Raw genomic sequence first — 15,683 nt, forward strand, 5'->3', positions numbered from 1 at the left:
GATTTCCCCCTGAGACCAGATAACGTACATTCGTTCATTGAGTGAGTCAGTCCTTATTGAGAGTCCACTGGGGATATAGCAGTGAACAGACAAGCATCTTGGGCTCACTTGATAGTTACGGAAACAGTCAGCATAAACAAATAAAAGGGCCGTGAAGAAAATTAAACGCAGGACAGTGAAATGGTGGAGGAATTCTATTTTTTAGGCATGGGTGGTCAAGTAAGGCCTCACTGAGGTGACTGACTGAAACATAATTTTCAAAAAGTAAAATACATGACTCTCACGCATGTATAAAATGCTCATGTGTCAATACTTTATTCAGTTCACTAAAAGGGACCCTGTAAAATGTTATGAGCAGTTCAAAGGAGAATCCGAAGAACAGAGATTTTTTTTTTTATATAATCCGTCAGCCAAAGGAATGCTGAAAAGAGGTTGCTAATAGATGCAAAAAGGGTTAATACACTAAGGGTGATAAACTGTAAAGTTGGAGGTTATGGTTTCTACTCTGGGATTTTTTTTTTTTTTTCCTAAGAGAAATTGATCAGCTGCATCTCTAACAATTTTCATCTGCATCGCTCTCAAACAAGACTCATTTCCATTGCTATCAGTTGTCTACAAATGAACCTCTATCCCTGCAAAAGTGTAAAATAGACAAGTCAATAGAAAGTCAAGCCATGTTGCACACACCAATAGGATCAGATTATCCCCAAAATGTCTGCTAGACAATGCCAGGCACTGCACTGAGAGGACACCTAGTAATCTCTTTTATCTATTTCTAAATTTTGGATAATTTTTCTTATCACATTGCACCCCTGACATGAAGGGAGGAAATGAGCCTTGGGAGAGGGGGAGGAGTGTTTTCTGTTACCCTCAGGAAAATCTCCTGACTCCTCTGGTGGCCTACTTGGCCTCCAGGATCTGGATTCTGGTCAGCCTCTAACTTCACTTTACAGTCTCCCGTGTGTCCCAGTTAGCTAGCTGCCCTTTACTCAGCGTAATTGATCTGCCTTCATTTCCTCAGCCTCACCCAGAACTCTGACCCTCAACCAGTGCCTCACCCAGTGCTCTGGCTCTAGCTGAGCCCCTGAAAGATAAAGTCTAGGGATACAACAGAGAATAAAACAAGGTATCTGTCATCAAAAAGCTCACATTCCAGCAGGGAAAGACAGTTAATAAAATAGTTTTATGTCGGGATGATAAGTACTGTGAAGAAAAATAAAACAAAGAAAGGACGTAGCGAGAAAGAGGAACCCTGGTGAGACAATGGTTAAGCGTTCAGTTGCTGACCAAAAGGTTGGTGGTTCAAATCCACCAGCTGCTCTACGGGAGAAAAGATCTGGTGATCTGCTACCTTAAAGATTACAGCTTAGGAAAGCGTATGGGGCAGTTCTGCTGTGTCATATAGGGTCACTATGAATTGGAATTGACTTGATGGCACACAACAACAGAGAGGAATAGGGATGGATGGGAAGGCCTCTGAGGATGTGCCCTTTGAGCAAAGATTTGCATAAAGTCAGGGAGCCATCATCCAAAATATCTGGGGGAGGAGGGATCCGAGGATAGAGAAGAGCAGATGCAAAGACCAACAAGGGATGCAAAAAGGCCAGCACTACCAGAATTGAATGAGAATGGGAGTGGCCTGGTGCCCACCTTTGGATTGACACCAAGTGAACAAAAGGGATTTGAGTAGAGTTGTGATAAGATCTGAAACCCAGGTGGTGTAGTGGCTAAGAGCTACAACTGTTAACCAAAAGGTCAGCAGTTCTAATCTATAACCAAAAGGTCAGCAGTTCTAATCTACCAGGAGCTCCTTGGAAGCCCTATAGGGCAGTTCTACTCTGACACATGAGATGGCTATGAGTCAAAAATCGAATCACATAACAACATCTAAATACTAGATTTCCATTTGTGTTTTAATCAGATGTTTCTCTTTTAAACGTCATCCATTTATCCCTTTCAGTGTAGTCATAGTCTCAGTACCCAACTGTTTCCTTAAATATGAACAATTCTGTAATGATATCTTGGAGCTGTTTTATAGTAATTAATTTGTGATACATGTGAAGACCGAAGAATTGATGCCTTTGAGTTGCAGTATTGGTGAAAAATATTCAGTATATCAGGGACTACCAGAAGAACAAACAAATCTATCTTGGAAGAAGTACAGCCAGAGTGCTCCTTGGAAGTGAAGATGACAAGACTTCATCTCACATACTTTGGACATGTATTCAGGAGGGACCAGTCCCTGGAGAAGGACATCATGCTTGGTAAAGTGGGGGGTCAGTGAATAAGAGGAAGACCCTTAATGAGATGGATTGACCCAGTGGCTGCAACAATGGGCTCAGGCATAGCAACCATTGTGAGAATGGCACAGGACCAGGCAGTGTTTCACTCTGTTGCACATAGTGTTGCTATGAATCGGAACAAACTCGAAGGCACCTGACAACAGAAATACATGGGAGTGCCTCAGGGACGTAGCAAGGAGGAACAAAGGGGGCACTTGCTCCTGGGTGCAAGTCCAAGGAGGTGCCAGACGATGCAGGTAATGACATTCTGAGGTATCACAAATGTGAAAGGTGTCTGACTGAGGCAGCAGGACAAAAGAGGGGGAAGGCTTTTCTGCTGACCAATCACCGCTATCAAAGTTTGTTCATCTTGAAGTTGGGGGAAGGGTGCAACTTAGAGATGGCCCCTGGGTGCTCTAATGGGGGGGTGCAATTTAGAGATTATCCTTGGGGGCTCATTACCTTTGCTATGCCCCTGATTAAACTATTCCAAGCAGTCTAATCCCAAATAACTTGTTTTCTCATAAAATGCATTTGTTTGTTTGTTTAATAGTGTTTTAGAGCAAATCAGTTTTTTCATTAAACAGTCAATATGCATATTGTTTTGTGACGTTGGTTGTCAACCCCTCAAAATGTCAACCCTCTCCCTTTCTCGACCTCGTGTTTCCTGTCCCTTTCTGCTTTCTCGCCTTTGCTTTGGGCTGGTGTGCCCATTTAGTCTCATATACGTGGTTGAACTACGTGTGTTATTTGTTTTATAGGCCTGTCTAATCTTTGGCTGAGGGTGAACCTCAGGAGTGACTTCAGCACTGAGTTAAAAAGGTGTTTGGGGGCCATACTCCTGGGGTTTCTCCAGTCTCTGTCAAACCAGTAAGTCTGGGGTTTTTTGTGAGTTTGAATTTTGTTCTACATTTTTCTCCAGCTCTGTCCAGGACCCTCTATTGTGATCTCTGTCTAAGAAGTCGGTGGTGGTAGCCGGGCACCATACAGTTGTTGTGGACTCAGCCTGGTGGAGGCTGTGGTAGTTGTGGTCCGTTAGTCCTTTGGATTAACCTTTCCCTTGTGTCTTTGGTCTTCTTCATTCTCTGTTGCTCCAGACGGGGTAGGACCGGTAGATGTGTCTTAGATGGCTGCTCACAAGCTTTTAAGACCCCAGAGGCTACTCACCAAAGTAGGATTCGGAATATCTTCTTTTTAAACTATGATACACCAATTGAGTTAGATGTCCCCCAAGACCATGGTCCCCAGACCTCAGCCCTGTAACTTGATCCCTCAGGGAGTTTGGATGTGTCTGTGAAGCTTCTGTGACTTTGCCTCGGTGAAGTTGTGCTGACTTCCCCAGTATTGTGTACTGTCTTACCCTTCACCAAAGTTACCACTTATCTATTGTCTTATTAGTGTTTTTTCCTCCCCACCCCTCACCTCCCGTGTAATCGTCAAAGATTTTTTCTGTATGTAAACCTTTTCTTAAGTTTTTATAATAGTTGCCTCATACAGTATTTGTCCTTTTGTGATTGACTTATTTCACTTAGCATAATGCCCTCCAGATTCATCCATGTTGTGAGATGTTTCACAGACTAGTCATCTTTCTTTATTGCTGTGTAGTATTCCATTATGTGTGTGTACCATAGTTTGTTTATCCATCTATCTGTTGATGGGCACTTTGGTTGTTTCTGAGATAGGGAAGAAACAGGGACTGAGCCCCTAGGCAAGGAGTCCCGAAGCACCTGCAACTTGCAACTTCAATACTATGTGTTTGGCTAATGACATAAAACTCCCATCCTGGAATGTGCGATAAGAAAAGAACAAACAATGTACTCCCTTATAAGATGTTTTTCAGAACGACCAGCCCAATCTGGTCCCTGGAGCATGCGCAGATATCCACAACGTGACCAGCGGTTGACTTTCACCTGATGCAAGTACCTACGACAGGAATCGAACTGGTGCCACAGGGGGACTGGGCAGGTGCAATACCCCATAATAAGTCCTGCCACCCAGTCCCAGGAGCCTTTTCTATGGGTTCCATTTTGTATTTCAGATGCACACGCAGCCTAATTTAGTATGCACCGCCATTCTGAGAAGTACCCACCCCTTGAAAGAAACCTACTAAATATTCATTACTTTATTACCCTCGCCAAACCCAAATAAGCCCCAGGAAAACCTTTGTTTTGGGGAACAGAGGCTAGCGTTGCTTGGTCCCTCTCTGTTCCCCGCTTGTGAGCCTTGACTTTCTTCCTGCTACTAATAAACCTTTGTTCATGTGGAACCTCTAAGCCTCTCCTGGTCATTCTTGATCAGTAGAAGGCAAGAACCTAGGCAGGGCTTAGTCCCAAGCTGGGAAGCCTTGCTCTGCAACATTTCCATCTTTTTGCTATTGAGAATAATGCTGCATAAAATGTAATTTTTTAAAGTAATTGAAATAACTGTTACTGTGAATAGGACAGAAAGGCAGTCTATAAGAGTACTAAGTTTTCTAGACTGAAAAAGCTACCTCCTTTCAGCTTAGTTTAGTACCAATATCAGCTATCCTAGAAAACTGGACATTTTAAATTCTTTGTGGGAACCACAGTACAGTCCTCCTTTGGTGCCGTCACTGCATTGGGAAGGACCTTTTCAAAGGCTGCTGATCAACAATATGGTTACTAAAGTGAAAGGAAAGCAAAACAAAAAAACCCAACCATATGGTTATCAGAGTGGAAGGAAAACTAAAACAAAACATAAAACCAAGCTGGAAGCATGAATCCAGCTTGGGTTTTGTTTGGTTTTGTTTTTCTCTTTCCACTTTAATAGCCATATGGTTGATCAGCAGCACTTGAAAAGGTCCTTCCCAATGTGGTGATAGCCTGTGTTTTCTCCAAAACACCTTTATGTAGACTGAATCTCCTGGTCTATAGGGGTGGCAGATTTCTTCTGACAGGTCCTTATGATTTTAAGTTTCAGGGTTTCTAAGGGAGAGAAAGAGGTCCTTTTAAGTATTGACCATGATTATGAGAAGACTCAGTTAAATCAGGCAGAGGACAGGGCTTCAGACCGGAATTCATGGGTCTGATGAACAATGGGAGAGCTCCCATGCTTGCTTACAGGAGTTCTAGTTTTTTAACAAGGCTAGTAGTAAAGTTCTAGCCTAAGTTGCTGAATATCAGTCAATTTCAAAAGAGAAAAAAAAAAAATTTAAGTCAGGTTTATCCACTCTATTTGTCCAGAAGGCAGCCCTGGTGGCATAGTGGTTAAGTGCGACGGTTGCTAACGAAGAGGTCGACAGTTTGAATCCGCCAGGTGCTCCTTGGAAACTCTATCGGGTAGTTCTACTCTGTTCTGTAGGGTCGCTATGAGTCGGAATCGACTTGACAGCAGTGGGTTTGGTTTTTTGGTTATTTGTCCAGAATAAAGCCATCCACAGGGAAGCCGTCAAGTGAAACAGACTAGCGAAGTGAAGTCAGCCAGACACAGGGTTGAAAGAACAGAAATGTTTATTCACTGTTTGCAAACTGGGAAGCAGGCAGGGTCTCATGACCTAAGGCTACCAGCTCCCTGAACCGGGTCAGATTTGCTCCTTTCATAGGGAGCGACATTCTTATACTTGAACAGTGAGGGGAGGATCTTCAGTCTTATGATGCTTGCATAGTCTACACAATTTTCAGGATGAGTTTTTGCACACAGCTCTAAAAATACGGCACACAGCCCTAAACAATGGCAACAGTTCACTACTGCCACCCCAGGAAGGTCATACAGCGAGTAGATTCAGAATCAGTGCACCTCCACCTCGGCCTCTTACCAGGAGAGGTGAAGAAACCTGGGGATTCCACCAATCATGGTGAAGTGCTGTAAAAGTTGTAACAGAAATGTAGCAAGAGTAGGCTTTTCTGAAAAACAACTCTTATGAGATGGTTAATAAACCTTAATAACCCTTTCATGAGTGCCTGCTTCAAGAGGACTGAAGATGATAGTGTGTATGATATCTTATCGGAAACTGAAAACATTTACATAATTCCTGGACAACAGTGGACACAAAATAACTTCCTCTCTCTGATTTAACATGTTCCGGTATCCCCAAAGTGGAAATTATGTATTCTAAAAGAGCATTTACACCATTGCCTGAGCACCTGTTTTTGAAAAGGGGAAGACTTTATGCCACCCAGACATCAAACACACCATAAACATAAACAATTCCTTATCTTCCACAGATGTTACTGCAAATAGCGGATTGGAGCCACCTGCCAGAAAGCCAATACTGAGACAGGAGGAGGTAAGCAGCAAGAGGGCTTTATTGAACACTGGTATTCAAGAGACAGAGGGGGTTAAAGTTCTCTCAAATTCTAATTCTAAAGAGCTAGCAGGAGGGTTTTATAGGGGGAAGGTCAGGGTTACCTAATGTTTTGGGGAACGTAGCCCACAGATGGTCTTATATATCACAAAACAACTACCAGAAACTCTTTATTAAACTAAAGATATGCATGCATGTCAGACATCTGGACTCTAATCAGTATGTTTGTAACAGGCTGAAAAAACTCACATTAAGAATCTCTCGGCTAGTGAAACTCTTCTGTCAACTCTACTCTGGCTGAGATAGGGAGCAAGAAAGTTGTAGATTAAAAATGTCAGGCAGCCTTTCTGACGTTTTGTAGGCTGAAGGTCATTTCTCAAGAGAACAAAAAAAGAGAGGAGAGACCAAGGCCACAGGAGCTGAGAGAGCTCCACACCCCTTTGGAAGAGACCGGTGTAGCTGGTGCAATAAAAAAATGTTTTTAGAGATTACTTAAAGCATCATTACGGTGTTAGTTATGTCAAGCTCTCAATCACCCATTGTGAATAGGAGAACACATGTTGTAAGGTATTAGATGTTTGTTAAGAGGGGAACAGCCTGCTCAGCCATATCTTGAACAGAAGCTGTGCCATTTTCTAAAGACTAGAGATTAATCACAGCTTATACAGCTATATTAAAACAAATGAGAAAATATATTCTCTCTAATATTAAAACACTAGAGAAAATGTATTTTCTCTACTTCATAGACCTTAATTCTGTGAAATCCGACTGTCACCAGGTTCCTGGTAGAGTTGGTTGGGGAAAGCCTCCTGCACTTGCCTTGGGAGCACCCTATAAAGAATTCTGTTGACAAACGGTCCATCTTTGTAATGTTTTGAATAGTTTCATCTTTCTGGAAGGCTTAGTAAAAGTCCAGTACCTTTAAAAATTCCTCTCTTACTCAGGTGTTTTGTTTTTTACACAACAACACTTAACCAAGCAAATAGGGCTTTTGGTACAATAACTATTTTGTTAGTTAACTCCCATACTCCAGTATAATACTATCACCTGTCTTAGTTATCTAGGGCTACTATGATAGAAATACCAGAGTGGGTGACTATAACAAACAGAAATTTATTTTCTCACAGTTTAGGAATCTAGAAGTCTGAATTCAAGACACCAGCTCTAGGGGAAGGATTTCTCTGTCAGCTCTGGGAGAGAGAATGTTCTTGTCCTTTTTCAGCTTTTATTCCTCAGTTCCTTGGCGATCCTCATGCGGCATGTGCCATCTTTCTCCATCTGTGCTTCCTTGCTTCTGTGCCTAATCTTCTCCTTTTATATCTCAAAAGTGATTGGTTTACATGATCTTAGCAATCGATGCAGAAAAGGCATTTGACAAAAAAAAAAAATTTTTTTTTAACACCCATTCATGATAAAAACTCTCAGCAAAATAGGAATAGAAGGAAAATTCCTCAACATAATAAAGGGCATTTATACAAGGCCAACAGCCAACATCATCCTAAATGGAGAGAGCCTGAAACCATTTCCCTTGAGAACGGAAACTAGACAAGGATGCCCTTTATCACCGCTCTTATTCAACATTGTGCTGGAGGTCCTAGCCAGAGCAATTAGGCTAGACAAAGAAATAAAGGGCAGCCAGATTGGCAAGGAAGAAGTAAAATTATCTCTATTTGCAGATGACATGATCTTATACACAGAAAACCCTAAGGAAGCCTCAAGAAAACTACTGAAACTAATAGAAGGGTTTGGCAGAGTTTCAGGTTACAAGATAAACATACAAAAATCACTTGGATTCCTCTACATCAACAAAAAGAACATCGAAGAGGAAATCACCAAATCAATACCATTCACAGTAGCCCCCAAGAAGATAAAATACTTAGGAATAAATCTTACGAAAGATGTAAAAGACCTATACAAAGAAAACTACAAAGTACTACTGCAAGAAACTAAAAGAGACCTACATAAGTGGAAAAACATACCTTGTTCATGGATAGGAAGACTTAACATAGTAAAAATATCTATTCTACCAAAAGCCATCTATATATACAATGCACTTTCGATCCAAGTTCCAACGACATTTTTTAATGTGATGGAGAAACAAATCACCAACTTCATATGGAAGGGAAAGAAGCCCCGGATAAGTAAAGCATTATTGAAAAAGAAGAACAAAGTGGGAGGCCTCACTCTACCTGATTTTAGAACATATTTTACAGCCACAGTAGTCAAAACAGCCTGGTACTGGTACAACAACAGGCACATAGACCAATGGAACAGAATTGAGAACCCGGATATAAATCCATCCACATATGAGCAGCTGATATTTGACAAAGGCCCAGTGTCAGTTAATTGGGGAAGAGATACTCTCTTTAACAAATGGTGCTGGCATAACTGGATATCCATTTGCAAAAAATGAAACAGGACCCATACTTCACACCATGCACAAAAACTAACTGCAGATGGATCAAAGACCTAAACATAAAGACAAAAATGATAAAGATCATGGAAGAAAACATAGGGATAACATTAGGAACCCTAATACAAGGCATAAACAGAATACAAAACATTACTAAAAATGACGAAGAGAAACCAGATAACGGGGAGCTCCTAAAAATCAAACACCTATGCTCATCTAAAGACTTCACCAAAAGAGTAAAAAGACCACCTACACACTGGGAAAAAATTTTCAGCTATGACATCTCCGACCAGCGCCTGATCTCTAAAATCTATATGATTCTGCTAAAACTCAACCGCAAAAAGACAAACAACCCAAGTAAAAACTGGGCAAAGGATAGGAACATGCCCTTCACTAAAGAAGATATTCAGGTGGCTAACAGATACATGAGAAAATGCTCTCGATCATTAGCCATTAAAAAAATGCAAATTAAAACTATGATGAGATTCCATGTCACGCCAACAAGGCTGGCACTAATCCAAAAATACAAAATAATAAATGTTGGAGAGGCTGCGGAGAGATTGGAACTCTTATACACTGCTGGTGGGAATGTCAAATGGTACAACCACTTGGAAATCAATCTGGCGTTTCCTTAAAAAGCTAGAAATAGAACTATCATATGACCCAGAAATCCCACTCCTCGGAATATAGCCTAGAGAAATAAGAGCCTTTACACAAACAGATATATGCACACCCATGTTTATTGCAGCTCTGTTTACAATAGCAAAAAGCTGGAAGCAACCAAGGTGTCCTTCAACAGATGAATGGATAAATAAATTATGGTATATTCACACGATGGAATTGTACGCATCGATAAAGAACAATGATGAATCTGTGAAACATTTCATAACATGGAGGAACCTGGAAGGCATTATGCTGAGTGAAATTAGTCAGTTGCAAAAGGGCAAATATTGTATAAGACCACTATTATAAGATCTTGAGAAATAGTTTAAACTGAGAAGAACACATTCTTTTGTGGTTATGAGAGGGAGGAGGGAGGGAGGGTGGGAGAGGGCTATTTACTGATTAGATAGTAGAGAAGAACTACTTTAGGTGAAGGGAAGGACAACATTCAATGCAGGGGAGGTCAGCTCAACTGGACTGGACTAAAAGCAAAGAAGTTTCCTGAATAAACTGAATGCTTCGAAGGTCAGCGGAGCAAGGGTGGGGGTTTGGGCACTATGACTTCAGTGGACATCTAAGTCAATTGGCGAAATAAATTCTATTAAGAGAACATTCTGCATCCCACTTCGGAGAGTGGCATCTGGGGTCTTAAACACTAACAAGCCGCCACCTAAGATGCATCAATGAGTCTCAGCCCACCTGGATCAAAGGAGAATGAAGAACACCAAGGTCACAAGGTAATTAAAAGCCCAAGAGACACAAAGGGCTACATGAACTAGAGACTACATCATCCTGAGACCAGAAGAACTAGATGGTGCCCGGCCACAACCGATGACTGCCCTGACAGGGAGCACAACAGAGAACCCCTGAGGGAGCAGGACAGCAGTGGGATCCAGACCCCAAATTCTCATAAAAAGACCAGACTTAATGGTCTAAGATGAGAAGAATCCCTGCGGTCCTGGTCCCCAAACCTTCTGCTGGCCCAGGACAGGAGCCATTCCTGAATACAACTCATCAGACATGGTTTGGACTGGACAATGGGTTGGAGAGAGTTGCTGATGAGGAGTGAGCTACTTGCATCAGGTAGACACTTGAGACTATGTTGGCATCTCCTGTCTGGAGGAGAGATGGGAGGGTAGAGGGGGTTAGAAACTGGGAAAACAGTCACGAAAAGAGAGACTGGAAGGAGGCAGCAGGCTGACTCATTAGTGGGAGAGTAAGTGGGAGTATGGAGTAAGGTGTATGTAAGTTTATATGTGAGAGACTGACTTGATTTGTAAACTTTCACTTAAAGCACAATAAAAATTATTTTTTTAAAAAAGCGATTGGTTTAAGACACATCTTACACTGATATGGCCTCTTAACAAAGAAAAACTTTATTCTCAAATGGGATTACATCCACAAGTGTACTCCTCATAGGGGTTAGGATTTTTTAACACATATTTTTGGGAGACACAATTCAATTGTTCATTTCCTTCTGTGAAGCATACTTCTGGAAATGAACAAGCTTCCTGAGGCATTAAAAGCAGTGCTTCTAAGTTTGGAGTCTGCCATGGTTTAACAGCGGCCTTTGCAGGTCTGTCAGCAAAATCATTGCCTTTAGAAATTTCATTCTTCTGTCCAGTATGAGCGCTGTAATAAATAACCGATATCTGAGCAGGCAGTTGTAAAGCCTATAGCAAATCAGCTATCAATTTTCCATGAGATTCTCTAGTTCTCACCGAAGACAAGAATCCTCTCTTCCCTTTTTTCCCCAAGACTTGCCCTGTTGCATGACAGACACAAAATATACGTTTTTCAGTATATATATTCATTTTTAAGTCCAGAACCAAGAATTGTAGTTTTAGTAACTGCTATTAACTCATCTGCTTGTGCAAAACTAATTCCTGGCAAAACATAAGCTTCCAAAATTTAATGATGTCACCACAGCAGAGGGAACCTTAAGTGAGCCACTTTATCCTGAATACTTGACCTAGCAGTAAACATTTTCAAATCCGCATTATGAACAGGAATAGGCCCATTTATCTGCAAAGTCAGCTGATTTATAGCTTGTAACATTTTATAGTCTTCAGTTAACAACAGATGCTCTAAATATTTCACCTCCGTTTGGCAATATTACAACTTGTCTAGTGATTTTTTTGCTTCTCAGGGGCATAATTTACAAATCATTTACATTTTGAATTACAGACTCTTCTGTAAGCTTTGTGTAAATGACCAGAGAAAATAGTAGGAGTTCCCAAACCCTTGAAGAATCCTTTATGACTAATACTGGATTCTTTCTTAAACACAAACAAGAATTTTGACTTCTCCAGTAGAAGGAAAGAAAGAAGAAAATGCAAAACAGATCAAACGGAAAAATTGCATACTACAGTACCAAAGTCTAGAATAGTTGCTGGGTTAGGAACTATTTGGGTAAGTGGGACAATAAATTTATTTAGTTCCTTAAGATCTTGTACAAATCTATATAGTGGTTGGCCATCTTCATGAAATTTACCTTCCTTTTTTTTTTTTTTTTGGTGCTTGAAAACATTCATAACTGGTATTGTTTGAGGATCAGTACAGAGACCTTATGAACAATTTGTACACAACTGTTAATGTATATACCAAAAATCTAAACAGCCATATAGTTATAATTCTTTTCTAAATTCCAGTGACTTTCCAGATTAAAATTTGGAGGCAATTTTTCCTTAAAAGGATATCAAGTTCCAATATCTTCAATTGTTGATAAGCTGTTACATCGTAAGTCCCCTTAATTCATAATTTAATATCATACACACTATACACACCAGTGTTAAACCTTTCACAGCACATAACAAAGGTATTAGGAAAACTGGACTACCACAACCAGAATGCACAGCTCTGACAGGGAGAGCCAAGATGAGGGAGTGGTTTTCTTTAAGAAAAAAATCTACTAAAAAAAAAAAAAAAATGGAAATTGAAATAATTTAAAATGTCCAAGATATATAAATGAATGACCGTGACTCCATATTGCCATTTAATATGCTTTTGTATTATGGGATAGAAAAACTGCCCCACCCTCACCTATGCAATGTTAGGTTGACACCCAAGACAGTTTAACCTGTTGCCGTTGAGTTGATTCCAACTCATAGTGACCCTATAGGACAGAGTAGAACTGCCCCATAAGGTTTCCAAGGAGCGGCTGGTGGATTGGTTAGCAGCCGAGCTCTTAACCACTGCACCACCAGAGCTCCAAAATAGCCAAGGCCTCCCACAATTCAACATCCCACTATTTTCTGGTTGTACCAAAAAAGAAAAAAACAGCAAATGATTTCACCTCTTGAAAAAAGCATTTACACTTTAAAAAGAGGATGAGGTGGGGTTTCCTCCATCTTAAAAATGAAATTTACCTTCCTTCTTAACTGGAACTATGGGCGTATTACAGGATGAATGTTCCTTTTAATTCTTTGATAACTGATTTTATTCCTCCTGATTGAGCTTTTATTCTTTTGCTAATCTATTTTTATTGGTTTTATATCTCAAATTAAACCAGTATCATTATTCCCTAGGACCCAAACAATCATTCCAGGTCAGGATACTTTTCTAGCATAGTTTGAGACTGCCACTTTCTACCATATCTCGTTTCCTTCAAAAGACATAAATCAAAAAACAAACCTGTTGCCATAGAGTAGATTCTGACTCATAGTGACCATATAGGACAGAGTAGAACTGCCCCATAGGATTTCTAAGGAGCGGCTGGTAGATTCAAACTGCTGACCTTTTGGTTAGTAGTCAAGCTCTTAACCACTGAGCCACCAGGGCTATGACCAAATATTGTGTCTTTTCCCTGGAGCTCCACAGATACTGCCCAGAGAACAGAATATGGAGTTGCTCAGCAGGTCTCTCCTCAATGGGTTTACAGGAGAATCAGAAAAAAAAGTAGGAAAGCGCGTTCCTTAGTCAGAGGACCTATCTGTATGGGAACCATGAAGGAAAAGGGACAATAAAAATAAAGACGTAAATTGCTTCACATCCCAGTTCATGTACCCCTGAATTCTATGCACAGGTTAAGAACCCCCAAAGTCAAGAGAGGATTGATCAGAAGAGGGACGTGGATGAGGAGTGGGGACAATGTTGTGCGCAGTTAAGAGCTGGCCTCAGAAGGGAGACAGCGCATCCACAGCAGCAGTAGCAAAGGCTTCTTGCCAAGTGATTAAGGCTCAGGGAGAAGGGACAAGCACAATAAGAGTGTGTGCTAGGGGAGAGATTACAATGGCAGAGCCTTCACTGGAAGCTGGACAAGGAGGGGAGAGAGGACAGAAATGGAGTGGGTCAGTGACAAGGTGATGGATCAATGGGCTAGACACCAAGGGGGATCAAAGGTGGACTAGAAGGAGTGAGCTAGAAAGACAGGTGCTGTTGGACAGAACGTGAGAGGACTGAAATAGTTAGAATATTCTGTGAGACGTATTAAAATGGTGCCACGCAGAAAGAAAACACAACTTTTAGGATGGCCATGGCAGGACTGGTGAAAGCTTTAAAGAAGGTGAAATTTGACCAAATTAAACCACTGATGTAATGTTTTATTTTTTAGATTGATTCTGTAGTTTTAAAATAATTAATGATGAAAAAAATTCCATTTTAAAAGTGTTCAAATTCACAATATTTCATGCATAAGCTAAAATTTGCACTTACCAAACAAAAATATTACACCTTGCAATTCATTCTTTGTTCCACTGTTTTAGATTTTAAACATAAATCAAAATTGCTAGTGGCTATGTAGAATGACCACTGAGTGTGTGTGTGTGTGTATGTAGAATGACAGAACTGAATTAACTCAAGGTGATTCTCTGTCTTTACAATCACTGTGCTATTGTTTATTTCAAATCAACTGTTTAAAAGCAGGAGTACCCAGAATGTGCCTAAACTGAGATTAAATGGTTCCAAATTGTTAGGAACTTAGAAATGAAAATCTGTAGCTGAGTCAGCGTGTGTCCAGAGCTGATTCTATATCCAAGTGTTATAACACAAGGGCTTATTGAACCATTATAGATATAGATAGATAGATATCAATAAAATAACTCAATAGTAACTGTTCAGAACTTAGACACCAAAAGATTTTACCTGGAAGAAGTGTTTTATCACTGACATCACTTACAATTGACGGAATTTACAACTGACTTTATTTGGTTTCATTTTTGTATTTAAATTCTTTACAGGCAATGCCCAGCTTTATTGCCTGTATTAGTTTCCACTGCCCCATGCTTTATAGGCCAACCCTATCCTCCAGGAATTTTTAGCAAGGAAGTGCCCCATCAGGGTTGAATATGTAGCTTCCAAACACAATGTGGTATTTTGTCTGTGAGAAGCCTCTCCATGACTTGTAGTGGGGTGATTTGGGCCTTGTAGTTGTTTCTGCATGGGGTAAGGGACAATAAGCATAACCAAGAGGTAGCCCAGTTTAAAGGTGCTTCCTTTATGTGCCTTTTTTGGGTATAGGGGTTATCGATAACCTCACTCAAATCACACTCTTCCTTTTGGGCTCTAAGAATCTAAAATCTTCTCCCCTCTCAGCCCTTTTCTTCCTCCTTGCCTTTGGAGTGTTAAATAGGCAAATAGGTCTTTGGTGCTTAATCCTCCTCACCTCCCAACATCTAACTATGGACCTGCCAGTCTGGTCCCCTTTCCTCCAGGTACTCATCTCTCGCTACAGCAGCCTCCTCTTCCTTCTCTCCCTCCCCATCTTCACAGAGCCTGAAGAACTACTCACACAACCCCTGGAAGCAAGAAAAGTCTACACACCTTGCTGATTTTTTAAAAATTATCCTTCTTCCATGTAGATGGCTGGCCATCTAGAAGCTTGGTAGGCCTCCAGAACTGCAGCTGGTAGCTCTGAGGCTCCAGCCTCACTGTTTCTGGCTGGCAGGTTGTATCTAGGTATGGTCCACCCGGCCTGGCCTGACTGTTCCTCACCCACCCTCTGGTTTAGCTCCTTTGGGCTGCCTTCCTCCTCTATTTTACCTCCTGAAATTACTTGTAAATGTATAAGAAAACAATGCCCCTGGCCTTGTGTTACAGGATCTTCTGACCTTGCTGTAGGGAG

This window comes from Loxodonta africana, chromosome 2, assembly GCF_030014295.1.
Source record: "Loxodonta africana isolate mLoxAfr1 chromosome 2, mLoxAfr1.hap2, whole genome shotgun sequence".
Lineage (NCBI taxonomy): Eukaryota > Metazoa > Chordata > Mammalia > Proboscidea > Elephantidae > Loxodonta > Loxodonta africana.